General features: G+C 34.3%; 1 protein-coding gene across 1 annotated transcript in view; it reads left to right on the forward strand.

The window, feature by feature from the left end:
- Positions 1-35: 35 nt before the first annotated feature.
- LOC121425337 overlaps positions 36-13585 on the forward strand; it is a 38478-nt gene continuing 24928 nt past the window's right edge. The window contains exon 1 of the mRNA XM_041621367.1: positions 36-151. The gene's annotated coding sequence lies outside the window, so the exon portion shown is untranslated. The remainder of the gene's footprint in view (positions 152-13585) is intronic.

Here is a 13585-nt window from a genome sequence, read left to right on the forward strand (position 1 = left end):
ATAACGCCCATCTACACACCCAAAGTCTAGTGATGGGCTTGATTAGTTTGTCCACGAGGTGGTCTAATGCACCATTTCATCGTGCAATACCTGTGATGAAGATCACTTCATCTGCTGTTCAAATTCTTTGAGAGTGGAACCCGAGTAATAGGTGAGTGTGTGTTTTTTTTCCAACATTTTCATTGCTTGTAATTTTTTATTCATTTTTATTTTATCCCCAAAGAATGAACCACACATCTCATCTGATCCATCAGGTCTTGCAATTTATAATAGAATCAGTACTGAATAGAATGGCCCCGGAACGGCCCGCTGTATTGATAGGCCTAACATTAATCAACCGGCTTTGTATTATTTGATGCTGCTTCAAGTATACATTCTTAAAACCATTTTTGTGTGTTAAGAAATATAATTCAGACATACTGGAAGGGACCCATAAATTCGCAATGTTATATTAACATGGGAACATAACTGATATTAAGTATGTTTGGGGCATGAAATTGTATTCAATAACCAATAATATTCAAATTGCATACGATTGATATTATAAATAACCAGTAATATGCAGGTTTGGAATTGAATGATAATTATCATGAATATGATCTATGAATCATGAAAAGGTTATTCCATATCCTCACATTACGTTTTAAACAATATGCAATCTGGCAATTCAGATCTCTTGCGTCTTGTTTTCACAATGCACATTGTGATTATTTTGATATTTTTATCATGTTATATTACATGTAGGTCATCATGTTTCTTTAACAGTTAGGGACATGTAAAACATATTCTTCAATGATAATAAATCACTTTGAGGCAGTGGGGATCAAGAGCAGATTGCCCCCCTATCGTGCTTATGAGAATATAACAATGATTTTATTGGAATATGTTTGGCATACACAAGGGAAGATGTACTTTTTCTTGTCAATATTTTTTCTGAACCACTGAATGCCCCTGGAATATTCTTCATCCGCTCCAGCATTGAAACTAGTGAATTTCTTCGATCTGTAAAGCAAATGCTCTTCCGGCAGTAACATTTATTCATGTGCCAGTGTTGTAACAAGGTTATTTCTAGGCTGAAATCATTGTTAAAATGAATAATTTGGAGAATATTTATTAACATTAATAATGATTTTAATGATAATGAAAATAACAATAATAATAATTTAAAGGGTTTTTGAATGGAATGCGCTCCATAATAAAAGGCGATAGTTCAATGACCCCCATTTGCTCATAATTCAAGAGAATGTGTCATCTTTAAAATCATCATTTAAAGAATTTTACGGAAGTGGATTAAAATAAAATCATTAGCTGTTGGGAGAGGTGGGGTGTATTCCTATAATGTCAGGGAATTGGGGAATCTTTCTATCATAGGCCTATACGTTCGTATTTTCCATTTCATGTCTACTTTCGTAATCAGTCATTTTCATCAAAACAAGTTTAGTAATAAGATCCCCATTATATTCATTTAATCCATATTTATAAAGATTAAAAATGTTGATTCCCACATCTGTGCATAACCTGAAAAATAGTTTATATTTTAATTTTCACAAGTTTTATATAAAAATGTGAAAGTGCTTCGGCCACGTGTGTGTGTTTGAATGTTCGGCCGTGTGTTTGGATGCAGCATGAAATGTTACGAGGAAAAAGACGAAGCAAGTAGGTTCACTCTACATTTTTTTAATTACCAAGTTTTTTTTACCTGTTAATGCTTCTTCTTCAGGAGACACAAAGATCGGAATTAAAATAATTGCAATTAACGAAAGTAACGAAATTATGTATTAAAACACAATCAAAACGGATATGCAACCAAAAATAAAAACAACAAACAAATGAACAAAGCATTGATACATAAGTACAAACTCAAATAAACTTAAATGAAAATGGGGTATAACGGAAAGTGAACATCATAACAATATTTGCAAGTTACATTGATTGTGGCAGGATTAGGGGTATGTAGATGTAGAGGTGTCTTGTGTGGTCAGTGAATGAATACGGTGTGGGTTTAGTTTTGGGAAGTGGTAAACATGGTAAAGGCATTGGCGGCGGAAGCCCAAAATTTAAGGAGGGGACAACCAAAAAAATTTTGACAAGCAAAAAAAAAGAAAAAGGCTCTCAACCTAAACATTTTAGGGGGGACGTAGGAAAATAAATTGACAAGCAAAAAAAAAAGGTCATCAACAACAAATTTAGGGGGCGTCCCCCTCCTCAAATTTAGGGGGGACACGTCCCCCCCCCCCGCTTCCGCCGCCTATGGGTAAAGGTATTGAACTCTATAATGTCTGTAGGTATAGGCTGTGGGGTGTAGAGATAGCAGGAGTGGGTTGTTGTTTGTTGCGGAGGGTCTTTTTAACTAAAATTTTGTGTTATTGAGGGGTATCGTTTCCAGATCAATGAGATATGATTATTTACGTCCGGGACCGACCTTTAATATCATTATCCGAAAGATGTGACCAGGGCTCGAACCTCAGCATCAAAGTGTAACTTCCCCACATAGCTTGGATTACGCCACAACGCCCTGTTTGAATTCTTCGGTCTCCCCTTCATTACTATCCATGCTTTATGATTAAAATCGATTGCAAAGGTTAATGCTTTACTATTGAAGCAACAAATTGAGAAACAAATCTTATCTTACTCCCAAAGTAAGATCACATTGTCTTGCTAATATTTATAGTTATTGTTAAGTATATATTTTGAACACGGTATGTGCCATTTTAAGAATAGCATTAAGTAACCTGACAGTTGTACGTATTTAGGCAATATTGCAATCATGACTCGCTAAAAAAAACATTCTGAATAGAAAATTATAACAATGATTTATAACTCCACAGGAGCGGTGCCTCTATATATGCATGTCTGTTTATAAAGGAAGTTTTTACTTGCAACTTGAAAATTCAGTTCAGTTCATTTTATTTATTTTCTCAGCGTATGAAATTAATGACAAGAAATGAAAGGAATGACAAATAATATCTGAAAAAATTGGAAACTATCGATAAGTTAATAAAAACCTGTGAGTAGTAGTTCCCAGTACATTAAATAAAATTAGATATATAACATTGAATGAAAAAGCACACACAGCATCAATAAACACCAGCAAACATACAGGATGCATGGTAAATGTACGACAAGGAGGAAGAAAACGAATCATTTTGCCTATTCATTTTTATATGGTATATTCTGTTTATCAAATTCGATTTGAATGACGTATTTCATTTCATCGGTTAGATTATGAAAACATGGTGATGTTCAAAGGTCTTTGACCCAAACCTTCCAAACTCTTCCGTCTCGTTCTACCTAACCTCCAGACCTTAATTTCTTTTTTTCTTTCATGTTTTCTAATCATCCTAATATTCTCTCTTATTTCTACCCCCTTTCTTCTATATTGGGGACACGTGAAAAATCACTGCATGGAGCCGGTGTACAGCTGCATGCCTGTATATAAAATGTATGGGTATTATTTTTTTTTTTACTTCATTCTTATTTCGAATGTATAGAAAGTAATTGATTACAATGACCATCTGACCCCACCTGATACCTGCTTCTTAAACTCTTATAGTTACATAACATTTCAACCACAGTCGTAGCATGAGAAGGTATTATGAATCAAAATCGTTGAAGGGTGTGTGAACGGCAAAAACCCGCATTAATTATCTGGCTTCTCAGTTATATGTTATATAAGTTAATATTTTACAAATTAATACACAATATCCCACCACTAAAACAGGTACTTTTAGTTTATCATTTATAAAATGATTTGAACGGTGATAACGAAGTTATAAATTTAAAAGGAATGCCAAGTATTAGACTGTGTTATTCAGTGATTTAAAAATCTTTTTACCATGTCACTTTGCTCATAGGTCAAGTATAGTAAAAAGTGCATTTCAAAAATATAACTTATGTAGAAAATTTGAAATTTATATACTCAGAAATAAAGCAGTATTCCTTATAAATACATCATGCATTTTATGTTGCATTTTTTTTTGTTTGATTTAGTATATTGTGTAAATGAGATGTAGGATTTTCCAATGCCTTATTATCTTTCCTACCATGGTGTGGTACATCGAAGTAGACTTACGATAGGCTTTAGCTGTTTATTTTCAAATTTTCTGGTTGACATGGGGCAGAGGTATTTTTAATATTCACTCGACCATAATGTAATTTTCCGGTAAAAATTGGTAGATGATATATTTGAATACGCTAAGTGTCGTTACGTGATTTCGCTCATCGTGATTAAACATGTAAATCTGTTATTTTATCTCAATAATCTGGCTTGGGAACCAATCTTCAATTAAAAGAAGCCAAACAGATTTTAAGTAGATTTGTATGAAAGAAAAAAAGGGGGGTAATAATTACGAGGGTAGTTACGGGTACCTCCAGCTAAACTTTATTTACACAATAGTATACCTTTTGAAAGAACTTTATATTTTCATCAATGTATAACAAGATTGCTGTGAAAAATGTGCTATTTTAGTACTTTGGAAAATATCTAAAAGTTAATAGATGTGTCCAGCCGAATGTAAAATAACAATTTGAAAACGGCAATGAGGAAAAAATTGATATATTCAATTATGCAATATACCAACAGTAATTATCAATATCATTCTTAATATCGTTGTAATAGATTTTTTTCGTATTGATTTATCGATGTTGATTATACTGCTATCTTTAGTAACATTTTCACATCCTTATCCTTCCCTGTTAGTATCATAATGGTGTTATCCTTTGTTCTCTACCAACATTATTATCAGCACCATGCAAGCATGGGAATTGTTTATATTTTCTCATATTATAATCTACTTTTCTACCCAAACTGTATATATTATATTGCAGTAACATAAAGCATATGTTACTTCATCAGCTATCGTAATTTTATTGTAAAATAAATTACAAAAGTTTGTATGTTCGTCTAAATTTATTCGAAACTAGTTTATGTTTGATACGAAATCAAGGGCGGATCCGGGATTTTCATTTTTGTATAGGAATTTGACAAGCGATAAAAAAGGTTTTCACTAACAAATCGAAATTGTACAAGCAAAAGAAAAGGTCATCACTTGAGCATGCATGATATATTACACTCAAATATATATTTCTTGTGCCTTTCAAGGGGGGGGGGGTACGGACCGGATGTTCCCTACCTGGATCCGATATTACCGTGATTAAAGAAACCATCTGTTAGATTGAATAAGCAAAAAATCGTTTGAGAGGCTTCTCATATGACGTGAAAATTGCAGGTATAATTAATCTGATATAGTTGAGAGTCCAATTATTAAGTGGAATCGGATGCAATTTCACATCTGACAAGTGTGATGTAAAGAACTCTGGTTTAATCAAAATTTAATTACATTTCATTTCAAGAATGAAGTGATAAAACTTGTAAAAAAATATATTTTATGTGTTCAAAATTCACATGGACATTGTATTCTTAAAATTTAGAAGTTAAAAGGTGTTTATAACACCATTTTCCCTTTTCTCTGTATTATCATAATTATCATCATCTTTATTATGAGAGCATATCGTATTCTGCTCTTTGTTCATTATCATATCACTCTACTGTTATCATATTATCATCGTTATTATTAAAATTTATATTACCATCGTAATTCTGATCATAATTTGACTATTATCATACTCAATACAACTGCCCATATCTAATTCAAATATGAGAACTTTATAGAATTCCTATCAAGAATGAAAGGTTTCTTGTAAAATGTCAAGTAATTTTTTAAATTCTATATCTAGTGTCCCTACTGTAAAATATCTATTCATATACATATCAATATCTTATTTTTTGTGGTTGATAACATTAATAATAATCATAATTGTTATCATCACCATTATTTCTATTACTATAAGTATAATCATCATCATCGTCATCATCATCACCACCACCACCACCATCACCATCGTCAATAGTATGGTTAGTTGTGATTTATTCAAACGCAAATGTTTCCTCATAAAAATAAAATACGATAAACATACAAGTATGTTTAAATAGGAGGAGAGGCCCATTAAGCTTGTTTAAACTAAGGGTAAGGTTGGAGTTTTATATTACTCCTGCACCTGGGCTTATTATTCATTCAAGAGCTTGTAATAATCTCGGTTGTGTTGATTGGTGCTAGTATGGTAAATTTCGTAATGATTCCTACATGTATTTGATTCTTAAGGTTATTTCTTGAATACTAATAAATGGGTCAAGGATGGGGCGTGGTTTATGTCCAACGAATGAGCATGATAAAGGCTGTCTTATCAAAAAGTGATAAAATGAAATAGTAACAAGAAAAGACAGGATCTGTGTCTGTGATCCCCCAACAATATAATAATAATGATAATAATAATAATATTATTATTATTAAAAATAGTAACAATTATAGTGATGATAATAATGATAATGATAATACAATAACAATTATCATAATCATAGTAATCATAATAATTTATCTATTCCAATTTTTAAGAATTAAAAGTATGTGTAATTTATTGGATACAGAAATTGTGTGATTTTACATGAAAATGTATTTTTATCAGATGCCGAAATTAGACCATGGTTACTCCTCATTTCATAAATAGGGCATGTATAGCAATACAACGAGATTATCACCATGGCAATAACGTATTATAACCTGATGTCTACCACTATAGATCACGTGTTCATCATGTTCATCTGTTGAGAAGTTTTTCACATTTACATCGATATCTTATAATGATCTTTCATTGTGATCTTTCATTTTTTGTTAAATTTCTGAAATGTTCTCTAAAGCGAATTAAGTATTTCTGCAACGAAAACGAAACACATTTATTTGAATCTCAGAGAATTAGATAAATCCATTTCAAATAAATTAACGTTTATTCAAATAAGATCTCTCAATACAAAAAAGAATACTAGTACATGACAGATAGTACAATAATCTGATAATAAGAATAATAATTATAGCTGGAAATATACTGGTTGTTTTGTAAATAGGTAAGATGTTAAGGGTACAATCAGAGTTATACGACCGATGTGAACAAGAGGATATTTGCAAGCAGGATTGGGATTTTTAATCTGGCTTTGATTTCAGCAGTTAATTTAGACCAACTTACATAATAAACGAAATTAATCCCATTGACCATGTTGACATTAAACAAAATCTGTACGTACCAGCAGAAATCAATGAGAACCGTTCTACAAGTGACTTGGGAAAATCTGATGCCCAGGGCGGGGCCCAGGGTAACACTCCGAGGTTTAGTTCGCTGGCCTTTCCTTGCGTTTAACTTGTCTAGAAAAGCCTTATTTCGCATTCATAGGTGGATTCGGGGGGCCGAGTGGCCAGCCCCCCCCCCCCCTATTGGCAGAGCAAAAAAAGAAAACAAAAAGGGGGGGAAAGAATTTTTTTCAAAAAGAAGGGAAAAGAGAGGAGAAAAAAGAATGGAAACATAAGAAGAGGAAAACGAGTGAAGATAAGGGGAAGACTTGGAAAATGATTTTGAAAATTTTTCATGTCACTATATTTAAAATTTTCGCTCGCGCTTCACGCTTGCATTATCTTTTAGGTGATTTCCATATTTTCCTCAATATGGAGCTTAAAATATCAAATTTTGATGTCAATATACAAAACATATGTCAGCTAGGAAATCGAGCTTTCATTATTTTGTTTAATATACAAATTGATTTTTAAAAAGTGCTCTGTAAACTGAATATTAACAATTTTGCTCACGCAAAAGTTGATTTGTCAAGGACCTATTATTTCCCTTATTCCATAAAGACCTCAGATATCCCTATTTAGGTCAGATTGTCAAAACGTATCAGCTAGGGCTGCAAGCTCGCATTTTGATTGGAGAGTTATGTATATCTTGATATTAATTCTTTAACAAACTATTTAAAATCCCTATTTTATGACACTTTATTAAAAATTTCGGCTTGCGATTTGCGCTCGCATTGACTGTTAAAAATATACTAACTCATGCATCTTATTAATAATTACAAAAGTACTTTAAATGTCCAGTTTTCCTACAAATTGCTTGAAATACAGAGCTTAAATTGGACCCCTTTTCAGATCGGAATATCACATATTTTAAGCTCGCGCTTCGAGCATGCTTTATTGATTTTCATGATAAAAAGGTATTTAGAACCGTCAACTTTCTAGGTAGAATTCAGATACGTAACTTTCAGACCACAAAATAAAATAAATTCTGCTCGCGCTTTGCTTTCGCATTATTAATGAAGGAAGATTTCCATTTCCTCATCATTTTCATTATTTATAAAACATGAATAGAGTGTCCAAATTTTAGGTGTATGAAAATTTCATTTTTTTCTGCTCGCGCTTTACACTCACACCAATTGTATAGTTATATACAGTGCCGTAACTACGATGGGGGCATGGGGGGCACGTGCCCCCCCCCCATCGGCTGACCAAAAAAAAGGGGGAAGGAGAAAAAGAGGGAGAAAGGAAGAGAAACATAGTGGGAAAGAAGACATTATTGTTCATTATAATGTTATACTACATGTATATCATAATTATGTTATGTTATATCACATAAGAAACTTTTTTTTGTTATGAAACATGATTTGCTCAGGGCCTATGTCTTCATTGTTTCTGATGCTCGCATTGTCTGTTTACCGAGATATACTGTATAATCCTGTTATACTAAAACCTCCCGTTTTCAAGTCAATATACGCCAAACTGCCAAATATATTTCCTCGCACTTCGAGTGATTATTGTTTTATATACAATAGTATAGTGCTTCTTTTTCATGACTACTTAAAGTGATTCCCCAATTTTAAGGTCTTGATATAAATCATTTCCTGTCCGTGCTTACGTTCGCAGTAGTGGATTGGTAAAGTATGTCTGCTCTCCGTGAATTCCTAGAATCAGTCCTTAAAATGCCCTTTTTCTGATCTGAATATAAAAAATGTTCAGCTTGCGCTTCGCGCTCGCATCATTTTGTTAGTGACCTACGTATGGTCTTCGTGAATTCCTCAAACAAGTCTTAAATGCCCCTCTTCAGGTCTGAATTTCCAAATTTTCTGCTCGGGCTTCGAGCTCGCAAGATTTGATTAGTGAGATCATGATTGCAAGTGCTTTTTGTGTATGTTTAGATGCAATTCTTAAAAAATCAGCGAGCTCTTATCTGCACTCGCATTAGATGACAATGGTGGGATGTGCATACTCTTAATGGAGTCCTTAAAATCTTCCTGTTTGGAGGTCAAAATAAAAAAAAATCAGCTCGCGCTTCGCACTCGCATTATTCAGCGAGACAGTTACGTATCATGATTACAAAAGTTTGATTATAATGTCCCTTTTTAGGTCTGAATATCAAAATTTTAAGCTTGCGCTTCGCACTCGCATTTTTTGACCAGTGAGATACATATCCGTTTAGTGCACTGTATTTAAAATGTCTCTGTTAGGTCAGTATATCTGGCAACTTCGCGCGCTCACTAAGTGACTCAATTTTTTTGCTGGTGCCCCCCCCCCCCAATGCCGTGACCCACGGTACGCCACTGGTTATATACTCATCCTTTTTACGATTTCAAAAAGTGCTGAAAATTTCCATTCTTCAGGTAGAAATGTTAAAATTTTCAGCTCGCGATTCGCGCTAGCATTATTTGATAGTTGAAATACGTAACATCTTCATTGCTAACAAGCAACCGTTAACAGACCCTTTTTTGATCAGATCAAAACGTATATTTAGTAATAAAAGAATTTCTGCTCGCATTGTCAATGTAGGAAGATTTTTCAATCACTTATTCTTTTCATGATTTACAAACATGAATCAAATGTGCATTAGGTTTTAGGTGTAAATCTATTTTTTCCCGCTCGCGCTTTGCGCTCGATCAATTATTCATCCTTTTCGCTATTAAATAAGTGCTTGAATTTCCATTCTTCAGGTAAAAATGTTAACATTTTAAAGTCGCGCTTCGCGCTCGCATTATTTGATTGTTTAAATATATAACGTATTTATGGCTAACTGCACGTAGCCGTTAACAAATCCATTTTTTATCAGATCAAAACCCATATAAAAAATTTCTGCTTGCGCTTTGCGCTCGCAAATTGGATACACATCTCGTTTAAGATCACAAACTTTGCCCCAGAAGGTTTAAATTTTAATAAAAATACATCTAAAAAAGTTAGCGCTTCGCGCTCGCACTATTTAAATAAGGCTTGTGAGATTTATGTTGATTCATAAGAATAAAGCTTAGAAGTGACTATTAGGACTACCCCGTCAAAGAAACAAACAAAAATCAACTTCGAGCGGCCGATCCGGGAAAATGTGGTTGAAAAAACCCTCTCCCCCTATTGGCGAAGGCTGGATCCGCCCCTGGCATTAGTTCACATTCTACAAATTTTGCTGCCTAGCTTTCGTTGTTAAGTTCTGTGATTTAAGTTAAGCAATCTTACCAATTAATTTCTATTTCATGATTTCTCAATATAATTATTTGATCCATGCTGCTCAGTGGCGTACTGTGGGTCGCGGCATGGGGGCACCAGCAAAAATTATGAGTCACATATTGAGCGCGCGCAGTTGCCAGGTATACTGACCTAATAGAGATAGTTCAAGGGCAGTGCTATTAAACGGATATGTATCTCACTGATCAAATAATACGAGCACGAAGCGCGAGCTGAAAAATTTTGATATTCAGACCTAAAAAGGGACATTATAAGCACATTTTTGTAATCATGATACGTACCTGTCTCGCAAAACAAATAATACGCCCAAAACATGGACATTTTAAGGACTATATTTTAGATATCCATTAAAGGACAAGTCCACCCAACATAAAGTATATTTGTATAAAAAAAACAAGCACAACACTGAAAATTTCGTCGAAATCGGACGTAAAATAAGAAAATTATATTTTAAAGTTTTGCTTAATATCACAAAACAAATATATGCACATCCTGGTCGGTATGCAAATGAGGAGACTGATGATGTCATTCACTAACTATTATTTTTGTATGTTATTGTATGAAATATGAAATATTTGAATTTTCTCCTCATTGTCTTGTGAAACAACGATTAATTACCCCCTTAACATATGGAATGAGCATTGTTTACTACTATATGATTCAATTTCATTCCTCCTTGGCATGTGGGATTCCATTGTCTTAACTTTTTGTGGTTCAAATAATGATGGTCATAATTGTCAAATCCGTAAAAAATGAAATATTGTATAATTCAAACAATAAAAAACAAAAGAAATAGTGAGTGACATCATCGACTCTCTCTTTTGCATATCACTGAGTTGAGCATAGATCTGTTTTGTGAAAAATGTCGTAACTTTCTTACTTTACGTCCGATTTTGATGTAGTTTTTCAGCATTATTCAAATCAACTCTTTTCTGGGGTGGGCTTGACCTTTAGGGTATACATCTCTCACCATAATCATCTAACGCGAGTGCCAAGCGCTTGCTAATTTTGTTAGAATTAATTTTAAATACATGAAGCACTTGTGGTCATTGTAATCATGATTATCTCACTAATCAAATATTGCAAGCGCGAAGTGCGAGCTGAAAACTTAGGAAATTCAGACCTGAAGATCATTTTGAGGCTTGTTTGTAGGAATTCACTACAAGATCACACGTATTTCACTAACCAAATGATGCTAGCGCGAAGCGCGAGCTGAAAATTTGTGATATTCAGATCAGAACATGGGACATTTTTAAGGACTGATTTTAGGAATTCATGAAGAGCAGACATATCTCACCAACCCACTAATGTGAACGTAACACGGACAGGAAATATTTTATGTAAAGACCTTAAAATGGGGCAATCACTTTAAGTAGTCATGAAAAAGAAGAAATATGTTTGGTGTGTATTGACTTGAAAACGGGAGGTTTTAGTACAACAGGATTATATATCTCGTTGAACAGACAATGCGAGCACCAGGAACAATGACGATAGGTCCTGGATAAATTATGTTTCGTAAAGTTATTAAAAATGTTTCTTAAGTAATATAATTATAATATGATATAACATTATAATGAACAATAAATTCTTCTTTACCACTACGTTTCTCTTCCTTTATCCTTCTTTTTCTTCTTTTCTCCGTTTTTTTTGCCAGCTGGGGGGGGGGGGGTACGTGACCCCCCCAATGCCCCCCCCCCCTGTAGTTACGCCACTGATGCTGCTCATATAAAACACGGTTTGGAGTATGAGCCAAAAAATAGCAAGTTGTGCTTTTCATCACATGTTTTAGCGAGCTTTCGCTGTGCACGAATCCTATACCATGCAGCAAATGGATTGTTATATACTAGCTTGGCGTTGATACAGCGGAAAGCTACGGAAGTTACCCCAACAGAAGCAGATTGAAAATGAGTCAAATCACAATGAAGTCTTTGTCGAGGGTCGGTGAATCGTAACAGCAGTTTCGTCCGACGTTTCAAAGCTGACAAATTATCGCAAATATGTCGTCTGTCCAGAGTCACCGACGAAAACTGCTACTTCGATTCACCGAGCCTCGACAAAGACTTCATCGTCACGAATGCATTTGACAATATATTTTCTACGTTCCAGGAAGCGTCTGCGTAGCTATTGCGAAAACCCCTTATCAGGGGTTAAATAAGCATGATGAGCACGCATCATATTGCGCTAAATAAAAAAAATAAAAACATGACTATACTTTGATGAATCCGACAATTTTGGCCAAGAATCTAAACTTTTCTTTTCGCCTTCGATTGAACTTTTTTTTCTAATTTGAACCCTGTTTTGACTCCAGGGCCCTGTTTCATAAAGGCATATTTATAACAAATGCACAAATGTAACTATGTATCAGCTAATCAGATTGAAGGGTACCTTTTAATTGTTATTATGACAAGTTTTATGAAACTAGTCCCATATCTTGTACATGCGGAATCGCCATTTGGAAATATAAGCGAAGATGAAATCAAGAGCATCTGTTGAAGGAATCTACTAAAACAGAAGAAAAGGAACCGGATAACATGTAATAAAATATGAGGAAATGGTTTTTACCCTTCCTCCGCCTTTTTCACTAGTTAAAAAAAAGTCACAGGGATCGGTCGTCCCATGCCTCTATAGTGTCATAGACACTGGCGTAAATCCGTGTTGATGGGTGGGGGGTGACTGAAATATTTTTTGCAATCATGTTATTAGATATGCAAGGAATTATTTTGTCCACAGTGGCGTACCGTGGGTCACGGCATTGTTGGGACACCAGCAGAATGTTTGAATCACTGAGTGAGCGCGCGAAGCGTGCTCAGTTGCTATTTATACTGACCTAATAGAGACATTTTAAGGACAATGTCATTAAACGTATATGTATCTCACTGATCAAATAATGCGAGCGCGAAGCGCGAGCTGAATTTTTTTATATTCACACCTAAAAAGGGACATTATAATGAACTTTGTGTAATCATGATAGGTTCCTGTCTTGCTAAACAATGCCAGCGCAAAGCGCGAGCTGAAATTTCGTATAATTTGACCCCAAACAGCGAGATTTTAAGGTATATATTTTAGGAATCCATGAAGAGTATGCATATATCTCACCACAGTCATCTAATGCGAGTGCCAAGCGCTTGCTGATTTTATCAGATTTACATCTGAACACATGAAACACTTTTTGTGGTCATTGCAATCATGATTATCATACGCAT

This window comes from Lytechinus variegatus, chromosome 12 (assembly GCF_018143015.1).
Source record: "Lytechinus variegatus isolate NC3 chromosome 12, Lvar_3.0, whole genome shotgun sequence".
NCBI lineage: Eukaryota > Metazoa > Echinodermata > Echinoidea > Temnopleuroida > Toxopneustidae > Lytechinus > Lytechinus variegatus.